Consider the following 16,363-nt stretch of genomic DNA (forward strand, 5'->3'; position numbering starts at 1 on the left):
GCTCGTTGCTGGGCTCAATCTCATAACCCTGAGATCACAACCTGAGCCAAAACCAAGAGTCAGATCCTTAATCAACTGTGTCACCCAGGCACCCCAACTAACTAGAATTAGAATAAAAACTTAGGGGCACCTCGCGGGCTCAGTGAGTGGAGACTATGACTCTTAATATCAGGGTTGTGAGTTTGAGCTCCATGTTAGATGTAGAGATTACTTAAAAGTAAACTCTTTAAAAAAATAAGTAAAAACTTAAAAATAATTAACAAATAATAAAATTTATAATAAAAATTGGAACTTAATAAAAAAAGAAAAATTATACCAAACTTTACTAATTTTTAAAAAAAGAAACAGATAAAGCTGAGAGGTGGTAACCTTCTAGGCGGTATTTAAAAACCAGCTTTCTTGTTTACAAATGCTCATTGTAACTCCACAGACTGGCTGACATAGAATTTTGGATTAGCTTAAACATCAATTGTGGAATGTTTCATGTTGGGCTTTTCTCTTTTTTCACAAGTACATATCCCACTCTATATTTTTTATTTTTATTTTTTTAAAGATTTTATTTATTTATTCATGAGAGACACAGAGAGAAGCAGAGACACAGGCAGAGGGAGAAGCATACTCCCTATGGGGAGCCCTTTGCAGGACTTGATCCCAGGACCCTGGGATCACGACCTGAGCAGAAGGCACTCAATCACTGAGCTACCCAGTGCTCCCATATCCCGCTCTTTAAATTTACAAATAATGATAGATGTTTTCGGCCTCAGTTAGATGATTTTTTTAAAGCCCATATGTATTTAAGAATTTATTTAAAATTTTAAAAGAATTTATTAAAATTGAATATTTTTATAGTGTAGTGGGTAATAAAAATAAATGAAAAAATACTATCAAATCTCATCTTTATCAAAATCACCCTTTATCAAGGAAGTCAGCAAGTGACTATAAAAATCATAGCTCTAAAATATAGAACGTAGGTGAATGTAAAGCTTTTTCTGTCTGGCAAATCTTCCAGTATATTTGTTGTGCCTTACTTTTTTTTTTTAAAGTTTTTTAAAAATTTATTTATTCATAGAGATACAGCTAGAGAGAGAGGCTGAGACACAGGCAGAGGGAGAAGCAGGCACCATGCAGGGAGCCCGATGTGGGACTCGATGTGGGACTCGATCCCGGGTCTCCAGGATCACGTTCTCGGCTGCAGGTGGCGCTAAACCGCTGCGCCACCGGGGCTGCCCTTGTGCCTTACTACAGTCAAAACAGTCAGCTGGAGTTTACTAAGTCCTAGGACCCAAATGAAAAATGTTTTTTTCTTATTAATGGGGAAGATCCTTTTCATACCAACAGAAATAAAATAAGTTTGAGCATTGATACAAGAATTGTCAAACTGAAGAACACTTCTCTGAGGGCTCAATCTAGTTCTTTAATATCAGCAACATGAAGGAAGATATTTTACTCATTCGCATTTTATAAATACATATATTAAAGAATAGGTAGCCCATTGTACGTTTAGCTGTTCTATAAATTTTGTATACCTTCATGGTTTTCACTGTGGTTTCCCTTAACTTACTTTTATTGGGATAAAGTTGGTGGACTCCCATGCTACAACATGAATAAAAATAGTGGCTTTGAGAGCTATGTTTGTGATAATATTTTCGAATATATTTTTTTAACCAAAATCTTCACATGTTAAAATTAATTTGAGTAATGCATTTCACAATAAAAATCTATATGGGCACCTGACTGGCACAGTCAGAAGAGCATGTGACTCTTGACTTCCAGGTCTGAGTTCAAGCCCCATGTTGGGTGTAGAGATGATTAAAAAAAATAAACTTAAAAAAAATCTGTAAGATTATCTGTAGAAGCCTTAAAAGATATTATTTCTGATATATACACATACACTCTCCTAACAATTTAGATAGATTTATATGCTGACAAAATGTCAAACAAAGATTAAAAGATGAAAAGGAATTTTAGAAAAGAAAATTTGGTTGCTCCTATACCACATATGCCATTATTGATTAAAATAAAAATCATGTTTTTTAAAATATAGACACATAAACAGAAAGATTTTTTAAAAATATTTTATTAATTTATTCATTAGAGACACAGAGGGGCAGAAACATAGGCAGCGAGGAGAAGCAGGGAGGCTGATGCCTGCCTCGATCCCGGAACTCCTGGATCACGTCCTGAGCCAAAGGCAGATGCTCAACCATTGAGCCACCCGGGCGTCCCAAGATTTTAATCTATAAAAGCACTGCCATATAGACTATAAAATAGAATACAAGGGGATCCCTGGGTGGCTTAGCGGTTTAGCGCTTGCCTTCGGCCCAGGGTGTGATCCTGGAGTCCCAGTATCGAGGCCCGCATTGGGCTCCCTGTATGGAGCCTGCTTCTCCCTCTGCCTGTGTCTCTGTCTCTGTGTCTCTCATGAATAAATAAATGGGACCTTAAAAAAATAGAATACAAAATGATACAAATGTTCTAAATATTAAGAACACCTAAAAATGTCTTTTCTTAAATTTCTAAATTCAAATGGAATGAAACTTCTCTGATTGTGATTGTGTTGCTATGAAATTTGGTTTAGAAGCTTGCTAATAAATTATTGACAGATATTCTCATTATCTATTAGGTTGTCACCTGAAATAGACTCAGTCAATTTCTTCAGCAAAGAAACAATGGCTAGGGCAGCCCAGGTGGCTGAGCGGTTTAGCGCCACCTTCAGCCCAGGGCTTGATCCCGGAGTCCCGGGATCGAGTCCCACGTCGGGCTCCCTGCATGGAGCCTGCTTCTCCCTCTGCCTGTGTCTCTGCCTCTCTCTCTCTCTCTCTTTCTCTGTCTCTCATGAATAAATTAAATATTAAAAAAAGAAACAATGGCTAAACTAATAAAGTGCAGCTTAGTCACCATATATTACAATTAAGTGTGACTTTGTGAAAACAACAGATCTTAGAGTATGTCAAAGTTAGGTATGCTCGTAAGATCTTGCTTTAAAGCCAGTCTACCATTGGAACAATTTTATCACTAGACACAGATAATGGGTGTTTTTGCATCCTATTTTCTCAGTTTGTATCAGCAGTTACATTAGTTTGCTAGGGCTGCCAGTATAACAAAGTACCACAAACTAGGTGGCTTAGAAAAACAGAAATAGGGACGCCTGGGTGGCTCAGTGTTTGAACATCTACCTTTGGCTCAGGATGTGGTCCTGCAGTCCTGGGATTGAGTCCTGCATTGGGCTCCCTGCGGGGAGCCTGCTTCTCCCTCTGACTGTCTCTGCCTTTCTCTGTGTGTCTCTCATGAATAAATAAATAAAATCTTTAAAAAAAAAAAAACGAGAAATACATTATCTCACAATTCTAGAGGCTAGAAGTTCAAAATGAGGCATTGGCAGGGTTGGCTCCTTCTAAGAACTGGGGGGGGGGGGGGGATCCATTCTAGGCCTTTTTGAAACTCACTCTGATCCTTGCCTTCATGTTCACATGGCACTCTCCCTGTGTGCATGTCTCTGTGTCCAAATTTTCCTTTTATGACACTAGACATACTGGATGTAATTAAGATTAACCTCATCTTAATTACATTTGCAAGGACACTATCTCCAAATCACATTCTGAGGTATTGGGAGTTAGGACTTTTCAACATATACTTTTTGGAGAAGACATAATTCAACTTAAAACTCAGTCTGTAACAGACTGGCAATGAGATAACTCTAGCAGTAGATGAAACAAGAGGGCAACTGTGTTACAGAAATCTTTCAACCTAAGCTTCTCAATGAATTCCTGTAGTGGGGCTAACCCTCATCTATCAATGAAATCGAACTTTAGAACAAATAAAATACTTAAAGGATGTGTTGTGGCAGGCCTTTTCTTGTTCTTGCATCATAGAATCAAAGTGCTGTCAAGAAATATGGGCATAAACCTTAAACGAATGCTTTAGAATAGTCCTTACCACAGATAAAAAGTTTTGGGAAAATGGGACACCAATCTTAAGAAGGAAAAAGGGTTTCATGACCAATTAATCCTGAACTCAAGTCATCAAACAGTTGATGTATTTTGGAGTAGAACCTTTGACTGGGCCTTAAAATTAATAGCATCTTCCCAACGATATTCGGATCTGGGACCTGCAGTTGTGACTAGACAGCTTGCTTCAGTGCAGAGTTCTGACCTGGTTGAAGAAATCTACAGTGCTAACTGTCATCCGTTGGATGAGGTCTTTCTCCTCTGACAACATGATTGCTCCTCTAGTAGTCTCTCTTCCCAGAGCGCTTCTGCATGTTTTAAGTGTTCGTACTAATGAACTCCTTCAGGGAGGTTCTTCTTTCACTTAAATGTATTAGAGTAATGGCTGCTGAAGAGGAAACTCATCTTTTTCCCTCCCCAGGGAAAGGCCATTAGACTCCAGTGCAGTCAGGATTCAGAGCCAGCACTCAGGGAGCCAAGAGGGGTAGACAGTCCTCAGTCGGCAGAAGGCAGAGACAGGCTACAGTTGTTCTGAGCTGGGATCAAACTTGGTGCAGACCGTGTGCTGCCTCTCCTACCTCACCAACCAGGAAAATGGACCCAGCTACCTTTCTCATAAGAAAAGGCTTCATTTACACTGCAATTTTAATTTTTGATATCAAATACCCAAACTAATATATATTTATGATTTGTAGTAAGTTATATGAAGAGAAAGGAAAAAATTCTATAAAGAACCTCAGTGTCAACAACTGTAAAAGGTGATAATATGCTGTATGTTTCAAGGATTAAATGCAATAATGCATGAAAGGCACTTTGCACAGCATCTGGGGTTCAGTAAATGGTCAATAATATGAGCCATTTTGATATTAACTTTTTGCCTTGTAATTCCAAACTTAATGTCTGCTCTGTTGAAATGTTTGCTGATTTATAGTGATGGATTCTTCTAAGGAATTTATAGTCTATTATTATTATTTACTGCAGTTAATTCACCAACTTGTTATTCTACCCCTCCATAAAGAAGAATTAAGTATATGTAGGTTCTATGTCCCAATAAAAGCATATATGTTTCTTCCTATGCACACCAATCACAGGGTTCTATTAACTCTATTGCTGCCAGATAGAATGGACAAATTATGTGATATTACTTGTATTACTTTCTGCTAAAATTCTAAAGATTGATAGTATTTATAACAAGTAAAAATAAGACTGACATCTAAATCATCCTTGCCAGTGTTTACGATCAGTGTTTTATTTAGGTCTGTTTCATTTTTCTAGCCATCCTGCAACGTCTTACTATTTTGATCGACTTGAGCTTGATGCCACTTGGAAAGCATTCTTGGTGCATGGCACTGGGAGGGAAATTGCCGTCATTGGCAGCCTGTGTGTCATTCTGAGAGCATCCCTGTGTGGCTGGGAGCAATCAGAGTGCCTGTCTTTGGGGATGAAAGGATGGAGTTCCCCTCCAGAGTGTGGCACAGGGCTGACCCAGGGCTAGTACTACGATGTGTCTCTGGTGTCTTTTGCTGTTTTCCTGTGCTCATAAAATTGCAGGCAATAATGTGGGTCATAGAGCCATGTGATGTGGAACTGTAGGCCTGAGATGGCTTTCGAGTACATCCTGTCATTCATCTGAGCATGTGACTGTATCTTCTAGAGAATACTACTACTTAAAAATACTAACAACAGCTGAAGTTATTAATCTTTAATAACTGTCAGTCCCGCACAGCCAAAGGTAAACTTTTATCTAGTGACTCATGTAATTTTAGCAGTACATGCCTGTGGGATGTACTATTATTCCCAGATGAGCAAACTGAAGTTTGGAGAAATTGTAAATGTCCAAGGGACTATTATGGAGACTACATAATTGCTAATTTTTTTCCAAAAATAATGTTGGATATGTATGTACTTCTTTAGAGTTTACAAACTTCTTTGCCATAAGTTATTTCCACTTGATCTTCCTCCTCACAGGCTTGTGAGAGTCTGCTCTAAACATATCTTGCCCACCATCTATTTTTGCACCTTTCATCAGAGAAACTGGAAAGCCTTATCCATAGAATGTTATCCACATCCCAGAAACAAGGGACTTGAGTTTGGGTCTAAATGAGGCCTCCATGATTTTTTCTGGGCCAACAAAAGTTTCTTATCCAGGTAAACGGGTTTGGGTAAAGAAACAGATTTATCTAATATTCCCAAGAAACCCTTCACATGGTTGGCTGCAAGAACACCTAGCATCTACTGCTGTCTCCCTCCTGCTCCCTGGAGTCACAGTGAAGCTGCACAGAATCAGGAGCTGGGAGGTTCTTTCCTGGCCACTAGAGGCCAGCAAGCCGCTGTCAACAACCTTCCCAGCTGGAGCGTGCTGCTTCGCACTTGACAGAGAACGAGGAGGAAATGATCATTCCAAGTGAGGAAAATGATGCTAGAATGTTTTTAGGAGAAAAGATATGTCATTTCAATGTGTACCACTGACATGCCTGTGGTGTTTAAGTCCTCCCAAGACTTCCCCAAAAGGCAACTCTGAGCAAATTATTATTTTTTAAAGATTTAATTTATTTATTCATGAGAGACATAGGGAGGGAGGCAGAGATATAGGCAGAGGGAGAAGCAGGCTCCCTGTGGGACTCGATCCCAGGACCCCGGGACCACACCCTGAGCCAAAGGCAGATGCTCAACCACTGAGCTGCCCAGGTGCCCCAGCACTGAGCAAATTAAACAAGTAGAGAACGTATGTCTTTGGAATGCCTGTCTATGTCTTCTAAAAGCCTGTGTGTTCCTTTATAGCATAGTGTCTTCCTTCCTCCCCATCCCTGTTCGAAATAAAAAACAACTTTAAGTGTTTTCTTTTTTCTCCCAATAATTTGATTTCTTTTTTTTTTTTATAAATTTTTATTTATTTATGATAGTCACACACAGATAGAGAGAGAGAGGCAGAGACACAGGCAGAGGGAGAAGCAGGCTCCATGCACCGGGAACCCGACGTGGGATTCGATCCCAGGTCTCCAGGATCGCGCCCTGGGCCAAAGGCAGGCGCCAAACCGCTGAGCCACCCAGGGATCCCAATAATTTGATTTCTTGAACATAATAATGTCATGCCCTTTCTCTTCTCTTGGGGTTTATACAACCTTTGTGTCCCTGTATTTCTTTCTATTGCTCACTCCTCTCTTCTCTCTGCTGCACTTTTTTTTTTAAGATTTTATTTATTTACTCATGAAAGACAGAAAGAGAGAGAGAGAGAGAGAGAGGCACAGACACAGGCAGAGGGTGAACCAGGCTCCATGCAGGGAGCCTGATGTGGGACTTGACCCCGGGACTCCAGGATCATGCCCTGGGTCAAAGGCAGGCGCTAGTTTAGCGCCGCCTGCAGCCTAGGGCGTGATCCTGGAGACCCTGGATAGAGACATAGACATTATTAAACTTATTAAACTTCTACCAAGCCCCATGCTCTCCTGTTGTCACACACTGCCTGGGTAGGTAAATTCACTCTCACAGTTTCGACTACTACTTGGGAGCTGGTAGCTCCTAGGTCTAGTATTTCTGGAAGCTCCACAGTTCTACTTCTGACTGTCAGATATTTACCAGTGGGTGTTTCACCAGGCCTTGGACCCAACTTCTCCCACACCCCATTCACCGGCTTCCAGCTACTCGACCCTTGAGGAAGGATGTCTATAAATACTGTAAATTTATGTTTGTTTTAAAAATACAGATAAAGAAGGGACCTACTTCTCCTCTTCCTGAATTGTCAGTCCAAGATGCAAACAACCATCATTTTGCCACACATGCCCTCCACAACTGTGGAACCTGTGGAAGGAACTGTTTCTTTCCTCCTCAGATCTGTGGAACTTCCACATCAAGCAGCTCTGCCCCTGCCCAGAAATACCGCTCAAATTCAGCCTGTCCTCCCCATTTCTGTTACCTTCCTTTAGGCTCCAGTGATCTCTTTTTGTGGGTTTCCGTGCCACCTCCAAATTTCAATTCCTTCTTCTAGTATAGTTCTTTTCAAGGTCACCCTCCACACAGCTGCCCCAGCCATGCAGGTAAGTGTAAATCTAATAGTACCATCCGGGGCTTCTGCCTGAGTGGCTCCCTGTCCTAGGTGAGGTGGCACCACGCCCTTCTAGGCCCTGCCTGGCCCACGTGTCAGGCCTCATCTGCTCCCATTTCATGTCTTGTCACAAAAGTAACATAACTGTTTACAATTTCTCCAACATTCTCTGCTGTTCCTCCCCCTGAAATTTTCTGCTCCTCCCTCTGCTTGGAAGGCCCACTCCTGACCTCCTTTGGTGTCCCTTCATCTTGGTTACCTTCTTGCCATCACTAAAGACTCGTGCAAAAGCCTAAGGAAGGAGCATGGAATCAAGACCGTGGAGATTATGCAGAAAATGGCCAGTCCCAGGCCCAACATCATCCCATCATTCACAAGGTAAAGCAACAGGATCATGATTTCCAGCTAGCTCAGCCCTGTAATGTAGGTAGCCAATCTAGAATTTCTGTGACTATAACATTTATAATCTGGCATACTTACTAGAGGAATGAAAGGAGCAAGGAAAAACTCAAATTTAGACTGCACAGTGTCTGGTTGCCCAACAACAAAGTACTAGGAATCCACAGAGTAGGTACTAAGAATCCACAGAGTTCCCTGCTGTCATAAAATATCTACTGACAGTTTTAATTTACTTTATACTTCACAGTGAACCAGGTTAGTATTTACCCTCTTTTTAGGCTTGGAAACAATCTGATCAACCTTCTATGCAGGTAACAGGATGAGAATGTGCTTCTGTCTCTTATAAAGGCTATCTTTTCATTCCTAGGGTCATATCTTGAATTTCAGGTAAACTTTTAGTTCACTCAGTGCATAGAAAAATATGTCAGCATTTGGACATTACAGATTTAAGTTATAAAACAAAAGCACCTTGAGTCTTTGTATGTTTACAATGATAAAGATACATAGCAAGGGGATGCCTGGGTGGCTCAGCAGTTGAGCATCTGCCTTCGCTCCAGGTGTGATCCTGGAGTTCTGGGACCGAGTCCCACATCAGGCTCCCTGCATGGAGCCTGCTTCTCCCTTTGCCTGTCTCTGTCTCTCTCTCTGTGTCTCTCATGAATAAATAAATAAAATCTTAAAAAAAAAAAAAAGAACCAGTCATTCTGAAGAGAAAATACAGATACTGAGAGGCTTTCATAACTTAATAAAAATAACTTAATTTTTTTTAAAAGGCACATAGTAGGAAATTCCCAATATCCAAGTGGTCTCTACCAAATAAGAGTGGGGCTGAATTATCTGTGGTAATTAGGAAAAGATATGCAGAATGGAAACAGAGGCAGTATCAGGAAAATTCAGTCAGGTTTAGCTTTTACTTCACCTTTATGGCACACATCAAGTATCAGACGATGGTCAACAGAAGAATATTAGCAATTCTCTGTTGGCGATTCTCTGGGCTTTGGAGTGTGCCACTAAGAGTATGTTTGTGCCACAGTTAAAATAAACTCAGCTTTGTTTCAAGTCGTTTATTAATTCAGTCAACAAATATTTGTTGAATGCTATGTGCAACACTTGGGATAAAGATTATTCTACAGAAAATGATAACATACTTCTGAGACACTCGAAATTAGCCAATCTATATTTGTCAAGAGGATTTTCAGAGAGGCATTATGAATAAGAATAAATAATAGAATTAAATAACATATCTAGTTAGGAATGAGGCTGTCCGTGTTTCTCTCTTGTCATCTGAAGGTAAGTCAGAGCTACAGAATAAAAGAACACAAAATATATATAGATAGATACGGTGTCTGTACATTCAAAGGATTTGGGACAATCCCAATTTAAATATCCTTTCCCTTGTTTTGAAGAGTATGTCTGTATTTGTCAAACCACATATACAGATTTTGACTTGGGAAATACAGGTAACTTTGCAGAAACAGACAGAGGGCATTTAATGACTCACTAGGTCCCTTCAGGAGGACAAAAAGACAGCAAATGGAAAACTCCCTGAGAAACAGTGACTACAAGGATCATGAAGGCAGGAGCCTAGCTGGCTCAGTCAGCTGACTCTTGATCTAGGGGTTGTGAGCTTGAGTCCTAAGTAGAGACTACTTTTTTTTTTTTTTTTTTAATTTTTTTTTTTTTAATTTTTATTTATTTATGATAGTCACACACAGAGAGAGAGAGAGAGAGGCAGAGACACAGGCAGAGGGAGAAGCAGGCTCCATGCACCGGGAGCCCGACGTGGGATTCGATCCCGGGTCTCCAGGATCGCGCCCTGGGCCAAAGGCAGGCGCCAAACCACTGCGCCACCCAGGGATCCCAAGTAGAGACTACTTAAGTAAACAAACTAAAAAAAAAAGGATCATGAAGACAAAGACATGGATGGTTCTGCATAAGGGACAAGACAGAGCAAAAGGACCCAGGCAGGCTGTTTTCAAAGGTGGAACTCCTTAGAAACATTTCTTTGGGGATCCCTGGGTGGCTCAGCGGTTTAGCGCCTGCCTTCAGCCCAGGGCGTGATCCTTGAGTCCTGGGATCAAGTCCCGCATCGGGCTCCCTGCATGGAGCCTGCTTCTCCCTCTGCCTGTGTCTCTGCCTCTCTCTCTCTGTGTCTCTCATGAATAAATAAATAAAATCTTAAAAAAAGAAAAGAAAAGAAAAGAAAAGAAACCTTTCTTTGGTATTTAGAGAGAGGAGAAAATGTTTTTAAAAGGGTGGGGAGGAAAAAAAAAAAAAGGGTGGGGAGGAGGGGAGGAGAATAAAGAAAGTTCTTCCTGAACTTTTCTTTTTTTTTTTTTTTAAATATTTATTTATTTATTTTTTATGATAGTCACAGAGAGAGAGAGAGAGAGGCAGAGACACAGGCAGAGGGAGAAGGAGGCTCCATGCACCGGGAGCCTGATGTGGGATTCGATCCCGGGTCTCCAGGATCACGCCCTGGGCCAAAGGCAGGCGCCAAACCGCTGCGCCACCCAGGGATCCCTCCTGAACTTTTCTTGAAGGTCAAGTTAATTAATAAAAAGACTTACATTGACTTCAAATCCCTCATTTTGGACTTCCAACAAGCTCTGATATAATTTTTTTTTCTTTCAGAGAATAGACTACACTAATCTTGGAAAATGTTCATAGATATTTTTCAGGGTAATATATGTGTTTTAAAACACAAATAAATAAATTGGTTTATACAGAAAAATCTAGTCATTGCAACTACTTTTTCAAAGTTAGACATATTTCAGGAATATGCCAAGATTTTGATTGGGTCTAGGGATGGACCACAAATGATATATCTATAGAATGACTCACCTACATTCTCTTATCCAAGGTAGGCTTAGCTATTTTGAGCCAGAAAATCTGGATTGAACCTGATTCTACCACTTGCTGACTTTTAGATCTGAGACATTTTAAACTGTCTCAGCTTGAGATTCCTCATTTATAGAAAGGAGACAAGTTCTTCTTTGCAGAGATTTTAGAAATATTAAATGACCTAAAATATGTTAAGGTGCTCTGAATATGATAAAATGATAAATAAATTACAGTTTTTAAAAAATATTTTATTTATTCATGAGAGACACAGAGAGAGAGAGAGAGAGAGAGAGAGGCAGAGACACAGGTAGAGGGAGAAGCAAGCTCCACGCAGGGAGCCCAACATGGGACTCGATCTGGGGTCTCCAGGATCATGCCCAGGGCTGAAGGCGGCGCTAAACCGCTGAGCCACCAGGGCATAGTTATCAGTGCACTTTACTAACTCTTTCTGGCTTATTTGCTATGGTATGGAGGGAGAGTATTCCAAAAATGAACAAGGCAGAACTCTTGACCAATGAGCTAAAAATATGTTACACAATGGTAGAAATACTGACTTTCAATAATCATGTACAACAAATTAATTTTATATCTGGGTAATGTCAAATTCTACATTCGATGCCAATGTTGGCTCCCTCCCCCCCCCACCATTTGACCATCTCATTAAATATTTATTATAAATAATGGCTATTTTCAGTAAAGTGGATATAGATGTTTTATCTACCATGGTCTTTAATGCCAAATAGTCTCACAAATATGGCCAGATATAATGTCATTGTTAAAACTAACAAAATGTTCAATATTATGTCCTGGATGTTACTTGTGTAATATTCTTGCTGTAATCTTACATTATGCTTTCACCAAATGTTTCCTGAATATCTGCCACTGTACTAAGTACTTTGGGGGACACAATGATAATTAAGGCACAGTTTAAAACTCTAAGACATTCATCATCTAGTGAGAGGGAGGTGCTAGTAATAACATCAAAACGTCAGCTCTTAAGGAGTTCACCAAAAAAGGTACAAAGTTTCTGAAAATATAGTCAAAAATAGTTTATTTCCAACTTCAGGGATCTAGGAGGCTTTTGTGAGAAAAATTATTTTCAGCAAGGTCATGAAGGATGGGTAGGACTCTTTCATCAGATATGGCAATGAAGGGATGCAGGTTAGCAGTTAGGCTGAGAAGCAAATTGAACTCGACCCAGAAAGAAGGTGAAAACAGGACATTTTCAGAGATAGTTACTATAACAGCAAGGCCAGAACACAGGGAATGAAAAAGATGAAGTTGAAATGCAGGTCAAGAGAAGATGTGGAAGATTTTGAATGCCCAGCTCAGAAGCTAGATTTTTTTCTAGATGCAGAAATCCAAAGAAGAAAGAATGTCATGAGTCTTGGTTCTGGAAAGATGTACTACCACTCAAGTCAGTATGAAGGATTTATTGGAGGGGTAAGAAAGAGACTAAAGGGAAGTAAACCAGATAAGAAGCATGGCCATAGGTCAGGGATTTTAAGAACTAGGAGGGCAGTGGAATCAGAAAACAACAGATTTTTTTTTTTTTTAAAGATTTTATTTATTCATGAGAGACACACAGAGACAAAGAGGCAGAGATACAGGCAGAGAGAGAAGCAGGCTCCATGCAGGGAGCCCGATGCGGGACTCCACCTGGGTCTCTAGGATCAGGCCCTGGGCAGAAGGCGGAGCTAAACTGCGGAGCCACCTGGGCTGCCCCAGAAAGCAACAGATTAACAGCAGTTTGCTTCTTTATCTTGACATATTCCTTGACAGCACTGGTTTCAGGTACACTGTGTTGCTTAGGTTAAGGGCCTTGGGCTAGACTGAAGAGATGAGAGTGCTTAAGTGTAACAAATTTGTGCAGTTGCTCCCATAAAGACTTGCCTGGTGGTAAACATCTACAGAAGGCACACTGAGTTAGAAGTGATCATGTGCAAACGTTTTCTTAACCAAGGGACCCGTGATATAATAGATGTAATACAAAAGTGAAAGTTCAATGATTTGCATTATCCTGACTACACAGAAGCCCAGATTTTGACATCTGGGAACTCTCTGCAGTCATTGTGAATTTTCTTTAGCCTTTTAATTTCTAGACTTTCTGCTATTTTTGCATGAATATCTTTTGCACATGATGGTTGACAATTAGAATTGGCACTAATTTGTTCCCCAAATACGTTTAAGCCAACGTACCTACTTTTTAAAATGCCTTGAGATGGGCAGCCCTGGTGGCACAGTGGTTTAGTGTTGCCTGCAGCTTGGGGTGTGATCCTGGAGCCCTGGGATCAAGTCCCATGTCAGGCTTCCTGTGTGGAGCCTGCTTCTCCCTCTGCCTGTGTCTCTGCCTCTCTCTAAATAAATAAATAAATAAATAAATAAATAAATAAATAAATCTTTTTAAAAAAAATGCCTTGAGATACTTAAATGTCCAAACTCAAGTAAAAATCACATAACCATAAAATGAAATGACTTGTTCTGTTTATTTAAACTCCATTCTCAGAAATAAGAGTCTGAATTAATATTGTTAAAATGTCCATACTAAACAAAGCAATTTACAGATTCAATTGTGATCTTTATCAAAATAACAACAGTATTTTTCACAATACTAGAACAAATGATTCTAAAATTTGTATGGAACCACAGAAGACTCCAAATAGCAAAGAATCTTAAGAAAGAAGATCAAAGCTGGAGGTTATCATAATTCCGGACTTCAAGATATACTACTAAGCTATAGTAATCAGAACAGTATGGTACTGGCACAAAACTAGACACCTAGATCAAAAGAACAAAACACAAAGCCCAGAAACAAACCCATACTTATATGGTCAATTAATCTATGGCAAAGGAGGCAAGCATATATAATGGGAAAAGAGTTTTTAAAATAAATGTTGTTGGGAAAACTGGATAGCTAAATGCAAAATAATGAAACTGGACTACTTTCTTATACTAAACACAAAAATAAACTCAAAATGGATTGAAGAACTAAATGTGAGACCCGAAACTAGAAAATTCCTACAAGAGAACATAAGCAGTAATTTCTTGGACATCAGCCATAGCAATATTCTTCAAGATCTATGTCTCAGGCAAAGGTTAACAAAAGCAAAAATAAACTGAGACTACACCAAAACAAAAGCTTTTGTACAGCAAAGGAAATTATCAACAAAACAAAATGGCAACCTACTGAATGGGAGAAAATATTTGCAAATGATAGACCTGATAAGGGGTTAATATCCAAAACATACAAAACACCTTTCCAACTCAACATCAAAAAACAAATACTCCACTTAAAAAAGTGGGCAGAGGACCTGAATAGACATTTTCCAAAGATGACATACACATGGCCAACAGACACATGAAAAGATGCTCAAAATCACTCAATCATCAGGGAAATGCAAATCAAAACCACAATAAGGTATCACCTTACTTACTTATTCTGACCAGTGTTAGAATGGCTAATATGAAAAAGATAAGAAATAACAAGTGTTGGTGAGGATGTGGAGAAAAAGGAACCCTCTTGCACTTTTGGTGGAAATGTCATTTGGTGTAGCCACTGTGGAAAACAGTATGGAGGTTCCTCAAAAAATTAAAAATAGAAATACCATATGATCCAGTAATCTACTACTGAATATTTACCCAAAGAACACAAAAACACTAATTTAAAGATATACATGCATCCCCATGTACTGGGGCATTACTGCAGCATTATTTACAAAAGCCAAGATATAGAAGCAACCTAAATGTCCATTGACAGATAAATGGATAAAGAAGACGTGCTATATATATCTACATATATATCTACATATGCATGTTAATGCATGCACTCTGCATATCAATGACAAAATCAAAAAGAAGATTCACTTGTTTTCTTCTTCAGTGCATATTAGGATTCTCTTTAGCTCCCCTCTTCCCTCACTCTCTAAGGAAATCAAGATCTGGGCAGGAGTACAAGGCTGGACGGGGGTGGGGGAGATACTGAACTGCAGATAAATGACTACCTCATTCAATTACTGTTTGGCTAGAAAAACAAAACAAAAATTGAAAAGAAACTGATGTGAAATGTTGGGGTCTGCAAGGACATGGTCAAGAAAGAATTCTTGAGGCGTCTTCAGTGCAAAAAAAGGTGGTTTTATTAAAGCCTGGGGACAGTACCTGTGGGCAGAAAGAGCTGCACTGGGGTTGTGAGGAGTGACTAATTATAAACTTTCAAGTTGGGAGGGGAGAAGTATCTAAGGAATTTGGAAGCAAGGATCCCAGCACCTTAGGCTAGCTGCTATTAGGATAAGGTCATTTACTACTGTCTAGTAAAACTTTAGTCATGAGACCGACCCTTCAGATGTATATCAGCGGGCCATGTGCTTGGAGGATGACTGCTAACATGTATCTTGGTGGGGGGAGGGTACAGGTAAAGAAAATTTTCAAAGGCATTTTTATATATTAAAGGCTTACAGGGGGATCCCTGGGTAGCGCAGCGGTTTGGCGCCTGCCTTTGGCCCAGGGCGCGATCCTGGAGACCCGGGATCGAATCCCACGTCGGGCTCCCGGTGCATGGAGCCTGCTTCTCCCTCTGCCTGTGTCTCTGCCCCACCCCCTTTCTCTGTGTGACTATCATAAATACATAAAAATTAAAAAAAAAAAAAAGGCTTACAGTGCATGGAGATTGGGCTAATGTCAAGCTAAGGTTGCCTTTTGCCTCTAGCTAAGTATTAACATTGAGGAAGTTAGGCAGCCCTGGTGGCGCAGCAGTTTGGCGCAGCCTGCAGCCTGGGGTGTGAACCTGGGGACCCAGGACTGAGTCCCACGTCGGGCTCCCTGCATGGAGCCTGCTTCTCCCTCTGTCTGTGTCTCTGCCTCTCTTTCTCTGTGTCTATGAATAAATAAATAAAATCTTAAAAAAAATAACATTGAGGAAGTTGAGTTCCCAGAGGAAGATCACTCTGTCTCAATTACTTCTCAATGGGCTGCAAGGTATAAGGAAGGTTTTTTATTTTTTTGCCTTTGTTTTTCACATCAAAAACATTCATGTGACTATTTAAAAGGAGACCAAATAACTCATTCCTCAGAGCACTATTCTTGGGAGATAATGGGGCAAAAGGGTTATATTTTGGAAGGCAGCTGCAACTTTTCC

The 16,363-nt window shown here is 40.0% G+C and overlaps 1 protein-coding gene and 1 pseudogene across 1 annotated transcript in view; both read right to left on the minus strand.

Moving 5' to 3' along the window:
- Positions 1–16,363, minus strand: part of PRRG1 (proline rich and Gla domain 1) — a 273,316-nt gene that overhangs the window by 206,876 nt on the left and 50,077 nt on the right. The gene's annotated exons all lie outside the window — the stretch shown is intronic.
- Positions 3,666–4,352, minus strand: LOC144308268 (MOB kinase activator 1A pseudogene; annotated as a pseudogene).

Source organism: Canis aureus, chromosome X (genome assembly GCF_053574225.1).
Source record: "Canis aureus isolate CA01 chromosome X, VMU_Caureus_v.1.0, whole genome shotgun sequence".
NCBI classification, from domain to species: Eukaryota; Metazoa; Chordata; class Mammalia; order Carnivora; family Canidae; genus Canis; species Canis aureus.